Source organism: Phyllostomus hastatus, unplaced genomic scaffold (assembly GCF_019186645.2).
Source record: "Phyllostomus hastatus isolate PE091 unplaced genomic scaffold, TTU_PhHast_1.1 phas_contig_34, whole genome shotgun sequence".
NCBI classification, from domain to species: Eukaryota; Metazoa; Chordata; class Mammalia; order Chiroptera; family Phyllostomidae; genus Phyllostomus; species Phyllostomus hastatus.
The window spans coordinates 10,440,194-10,447,112 of NW_025333857.1; the positions used below are offsets into that span (position 1 = coordinate 10,440,194).

The following is a 6,919-nucleotide window of genomic DNA, read 5'->3' on the forward strand; positions in this document are numbered from 1 at the left end:
ACTGTAATAGTACATAGTAACTGAAATAATGAACTATTGATACACAAAATAATATGTATGACTTCGCAGGCATAACATTGAGTAAAAAAGCTGGATTCAAAATGGAACTGAAGAGTGTTTACATTTATAGAAAGTCCAGAAACTGTCTAGGAACAAATCTAAAGTGAGAGAGGATACAAGAGTGGTCAGATTTATGGTGGGATTGTGGTGTTAAAAGGATACAAAGGGAGCCTTACTTTTTAAAGAACCATATTATCTACATATTATAATAACTCCAGTTCCTCTTGTTTGTCTTAAAGCTTATTAATTTGCTATTATCCCACCACAATATTAAAAATTAGAAGGGAAAATAGGTATTGTTGCCTTTTATTTAAATTTTACTTTCACTTGTTTAAAAAGAAATGTTTGGTATTATTTGTATATACGTGTTTATTTCTTCTTATTTTGGAGTCATAAAAGTTATAATGTATATTGGTTTTTTACAAATGTCACATCAAAATATTTGCAATGACAGTTTCTTTTTCTCATGTTAAATACTGATGAATAGATTGGTTTGAATTGTTTTCAGTAGTTGGATCAAAAATCCATGTTACTGATTACATTATCCATTGTGGTAACTAGCTCAGAAGCAATTTCCACAGAAATTTTTCAAGTGTCACTTTATTTAAATGATAAATATATTTATGGAAATCTAGAATAAGTAAATAACACAAAACAAAGGTCAATAGGTAAGCTTCAAAATTGTGTCAGCCTAATACCAGTACTTGTCATTTATCATTTAATCTGACTGCAGCAGACCTTTCACCGCTGTGTACGATTGTTTTTTAAGGGAATGTTTGGTATTTTTTACATCCTGATTTTAGTAACTTAGCTTTGTCCTCTGCTGTCTCTTTGCTCAGAAGCATATTCAAATGGCTGAGTGCTGGTACAACAAACAAACAAACAAAAAACAAACAAACAAACAAACAAAAAACCCTTAGCTGTGTGCATTAAGGATGAACATAATATAACAAAATACATGAAGGTATGAGTACTGGGTTATTTTATTTGCTTACTGTTCACACACAGAGCAATCACATTCTAGTAACTAATGTTACTTCACCTTCTACTGGTTACAACTGAAATCTCATTTTGATACATTCCAGGAAAATAGCTTTAAGGTAGAATCTTTATGCAAAGAGGCCAAAAATAAATTAAATAGCATAGAGAACTTGCTGTAAATTTATCGTCAAATAATCAGAATTAGTTTGACCCTGTTATATTTCAGGTTTGCATTGTTTACCCCAGTATGTCATTCAAAAGCTTTTAAAACTGCAACATTTCAACTTGATTTTAAACATTCACAACCAACAATAGAGTTCAACAATGGTTCCCATGAAAGTAATGTTTTTCATGCTGTCACAAAGGGTAGGAGCTCCTTTTTTCTTTCTGCTGCATAGAATTCCATTCCGTAAATGTACCATGGTTTTTTTCATGGATGGAACTGGAAAGCATTATGCTAAACAAAATAAGCCAAGTGGTGAAAGACAAATACCATATGATCTCACCTTCAACAGGAACCTAAACAACAAAACAAACAAACAAGCAAAATATAACCTAAGATACTGAAATAGAGAACAGGCTGACAGTGACCAGAGGGGAGAGGGGAGGGAATTTCAGGGGAAAGGGGGAAGGGTTTACAGGAACAAATATAAGGATACATGGACAAAAACTAGAGGGGGGTGGAAATGGGAGGGAGCTGGGGAGGGTTGGGAAGGGTGGGCTGGGATGGGAGTAAAGGATAGAAAACTGTACTTGAACAACAATTAAAATAAAATTAAAAAAAGACATTAATGTTTTTCAAAGGCAGAAAAAATGGAACATGCAACATATTCAGACAAATAAAGCTTCAAACTCTTAATATTCTAAGTGCTTTTAATACACTATTTCTGTGTAGGCATTAAGATCTTTGCTGCTTTAGTCCAATAGCTTTTACCTGCCCACACACCCATACACAAGAACAAAGGCACATACACATGAATCCCCCCACATACAGTCACCTGTGTATGAATGATACAGAGTGATTTTTTGACCAGATATCCCAAATTCTCACAGGACTCACACATTTAACTGCATCCCCATTCTCCAGCCCACACTCTCTGCTAACTGTTTTTCTACACTAAGCATTTTTTACTTAGGAAGAATGTGGCTATAAACACATGAGCTATTTGATGGTTCTCCCTAAACTTCAGCTTGTCTGCATATAGTTCCATCATTCTTTTATAGATATAATGAAAAGAATAAATTTAAATAAGAAGCAATAGTAAAACAGGATTGGTATAGAACAGATGAGAGCTCCCCAGGTCGATGACCCATCCCTGCTGTTACATTATGCATAGCCTCCTTTCCTAGTTCTCGTCCATGAAAGCTTGTCCAGCTCTTTACAGGTCCATGTCCCCAAACCTGTTGCTAAGAAGGGAGTTCTAATTACTATTGACTAGTCTATGTTGACAGATGGGAAATTCTTAGTTTTTGTTGGAGAAACATTAAGATGTGTCTCTTGTCTAGATTATGGCCTGAGTCACATCACAACACAGAAAAAAATGGGGCTTGGCAGAAATTCTTTAAATTCTTTACATTTTTATGTAAAATATTTTTGGACAGATTTGATAGATTTGTACAGGCACTTTCCCAAAGAATATAGGTGAATGCCAAGTAAAGATATGAAAAGATACTCAACATCATTAGTCATTTGGGAAATGCACATTTAAAACACAATTAAATACCATTTTCTGTCTATGGGAATGGCTAAAATTAAGAAGATTCTCCATAACTAGTGCTGGAGAAAATGTAGGGTAACTTCATTGCCGGTGAAGATGTCAAATGGTACAGCTACTTTCGAAAATGATTTGGCAGCTTCCCAAAATGCAAAATGTATAGCTTCCATATGATTTAGCCATTCCACCCTTAGATATTTACCTAAGAGAAATGAGAACATATATCCTCATAAAAATATACACAAATGTTTAGACTAGCTTTATTTGTATTACAAAACCCTGGGTGGGGGGAACTATCAACAAGTGAAATGAAAATTATCATAGACCCATAAAATAGAATTTATTCAGTAATAAAAGAATCAATTATTGAAACATGATAAAATATGGATGAATCTTAACACTTTGAAGCTGAATGGAAGAAGAAAAGAGTACATACTGTATTTCCCATCCACATAAAATTCTAGGAAATGCAATCATCTGCAGGGACAGAAAGCACTGCCTAGGCGTGGGGAGATAAGGGTGGAGAGGAACAGAAAAAGGGATTACAAAGGCGAGTGAAGGAACTTGGGGTGACAGGTATCTTCATTATCTTGATTGTTGGAATGGTTTTATGGATACATATACTCTAAGTGTGTCCAAGCTTGTGATTTAGGTTTGTATTCTCTTCAGGTAGTAGATCTTTGCTCCATCTGTGCCAGAAGACCTTGTCAGTGTGTTCTTCCATAAAGCATGTCCCAGCACACCCGCCATGTTATTTTCATATGGGAGTGTCCTTCCTGACTGGAATAGAGACCCAGGAAGGATTACTTAGCTGATGGAACAGTAGATGGTAAATTGGGAACAAGATTAAATCAGAAGAGTCCTGTTTGGTGCAAACTTGGGCTTTATAAGGAAACAAATCATTACCATGAGGAGCGAAAACATAGGTCCAAGACCTACAAGAATTGAGAAAAAAATAAAGATATGCTTTTTATTCATTTATACCAATAAAACTCATGTTATAGAAGAAATGAACTTCCAAGATTCAAACATTACTTTTATATAAAATTATCTTAATTTGTTTATTTATTAAATGAGAAACATTAGTAACATTTACTTATTTCTGTGTTGGTAGAAAATTCTGACTGCTATCTAAAGTGTTAAGTGATCGATGCTGTCTGCTCCACCTCTAGCTTTCAAACAATCCAGCGAAACACTCCTCCCCAAGTTTTCTCCTGGTGATGCAATGGCAGTGCTCTTTCTCCAGTTGCAAATGCATGGAATACTGGGCTAAGACGAACATCCCTTGCATCAATCTAATAGACATGTTGGAACCAATACTAAAAAATCAATTTTAAACATAGAGCTAACTTTTGAGATGATAGTTCTGGTCCTGGTGTGGCAATATTCATTCCCAGTATTTAGTTGTCATAGTCAGTGGCCAGTACCAAGCCAACATGCTCCTTCTGGTTCTTTGTCAAATTGCTGAGAAGACCAGAAGTACTGCTTCACGCAGGCAGTTTGCAAATAAATTTCCAGAGAAACAAGCACTATTTCAGGAGGATGATGGAATTCTAGAGCAACTAAAGTGTAGGGTAGTTGCACCCTCCTGTATAGAGCTACTGTGATTCTCACAGTTGGTGGAACTGCAAAAGCCATATGTCAGCTGGCCATCGCTTCACTTCCCAAGAAACAAAAGTGACTTCAGTTTATCCTCCCAGCAATCAATTGTTTCAGTTTCACTCAGCTCTCTATCGACCAGTAAGCTGATAAATAACTGAGTTCTTCTTTGGGGATCAATATTTACTGACTTCTACTAACTGCCACCAATAAGTAAATCTTTACTATGAAAAAAATTCAAAAACACAAACATATAGTCATGTTTTAAAATACACAAAGAGAGATATCTTAGTTCCAGAAAAACAAAAGAAAGTAAAATTGTCCCATTTCTACCTTTTTATTTCATCAAATCCTAATATTTAGATATAATTACATATCAATCTTAACCAATGTGATCATTCTTTTTCTTCAACTTGCTTTTTCATTCAAGAAAGCACTCATAATTATGTGAACACCCTTGAATGCTGCTGAGTATGGATCTGCATCATTCAGTTTAATATAGCTGAACACTATGATGTAAAGCAGTCATAGTTTACTTAACTATTCACCCATACTGGAACATTAAGTTGACTTCAATTAACTTTCTTGTAGATAATACTACACAATGAACAAATCTGAGTATTATTTAGTATTTCTGTAAGAGAGGCTCCTACTTCTATATTCATTGGATCTAATGACTTTAAATTTTTGATAAATGTTACTAAACTAATTACCAATAATGTTTGAAATTTTTGCACTTCTACCAAGTCTGTGGAAGTGTACACTCTTACTCCAACTATCACCAAGTAATCTGTGTTTGTTTACCAGCTTTATCATTTGATATTTTATTTTTCTGCAAAGTCCACGGTCATGAGGGAGGCTGATTATTCACAAAATCCATGATCACAAGGAAGGCAGATTATCTGACACATGCATATTTTCTACAGTTATTTCTGCTTCTGTAAATTGTCTTTTTATATTATTTTGCTCAGATTTTTATTGAATTCTTAAACTTTCTTAAAAAATGTTAGTACTCTTATATGATATTGATGCAGACCCCAGCTTGTGGGGTCCGCCACATTGTGGATGAGGCATGAGAAATTCACATGGACTACCGGGTCCTGTGGAGGAAAAGGAACAGCATGGCTTTCCTCTCAAGAGGAAAAAAAGCCTCGGCCCTTGCTGTGACAGGCCTTTATTTCTTTTCTGGCCACATTACATAGAGGTCCTCATTTACTCTGCACAGGTTCACTTTAGGTGGTTACCTTTTACAGAAAGCAAAGGAAAGGATGCCGCTGATCACAGAGAAGAAGGACATTTGCAAATGCAAAGGGAAAAGTGGTTGAACTGGTTACACCCCATACTGGGGAGTTTTAGCATGGATTTTAGGAAGTTACAGTAAGCACTTGCTGTCTCAATTCAGTGTAAGGGAATTTTAGCAAAAGCAAGTCTCACAGCAGTCTAGGTACAATGCAGGCCTGATTCCCCATGGGAGAACCTATCCGTGGGCGTGGGTCCTGTGCATCTCTGAGTGGGAGCTGGGCCCATGTCACACAGAATAATCCCCTATAATATGATATAAAGTTTTTAACCTCATGTAATTTAAATTTTATGATTTGTTTTTGCTAGACAGACTTCCTAAGAAATTAATGTGTTAAAATGTTGTTCTGTTCTTCTATGGTCTTTAGATCTCAACCTTCTCATATCTTTGTAGCTGTTAATGGAACAGACTGATGTAGGTTCTTTCAGTATCCTCATTTTATAGAGGAGAAAACAAAAACACAGAGAGATTAAACAACTTTCCCAAGGTCCTGACCTTATTTGGAACTCAGACCCTCTGACTCCACATCCTTCATCAATTCTAGGACTATTACTGCCCATAAGAACCAGAGATTGCTGAGAATCTGATCACCTTCTCTCCAGAACAGTCTTAAGTAAATAAATAATAAGTTCTTCCCTCCCAATTCTGATTTGCCCCAGCAATGACAGGCACTATTGCCTTATGACAATTTATGATACAATTAACTTATAACACTATTAATTTAGTCATCAATTTCTGGTACAATTAATTTAGTCCTTACTTTCCTTATACTGGTTACAAACCAATCTTATTATCCTGAGGATGTTTCCTTCTAAGTTTGACTAGCCATATTTTCTAAAAATTGAATTTGGGTGGTACATACATGTTGTGTTATATGAAGTGTTGATTTTCAGCCTTTGTTGAATTTCCAATCTGAAGATCTGATTACCTCCTCCAACAATCAGCCATCCTGCGACTTGCCTTAAAATGCAGCTGGGGGTAGAGAACCATAAGTGTAACAGCCCACCAAGATCTTCCACAGGATAGACTAGCAGACCTTCAGCTGGGCAAAGCAACAGATGTAACTTAAATGCAATAAACTGGGCATCTTCTATTTTTATCTGCAACTAAGAGTACGACATACCAGAATTTGCCTAGTTTCTTACATTTCAAATTCTTGAGCTGCTGCTGGCTCTTACAACGTTTTCATAATTGTGATGGTTTGTTTATTGAGTAAACAATAAACAAACATATGATGACATTGAGTCATCATATGACTGGTGCA

General features: G+C 35.7%; 1 pseudogene; it reads left to right on the plus strand.

The window, feature by feature from the left end:
- Positions 1-4,192: 4,192 nt before the first annotated feature.
- Positions 4,193-4,437, plus strand: LOC123820211 (annotated as a pseudogene).
- The last annotated feature ends 2,482 nt before the right edge of the window (positions 4,438-6,919 follow it).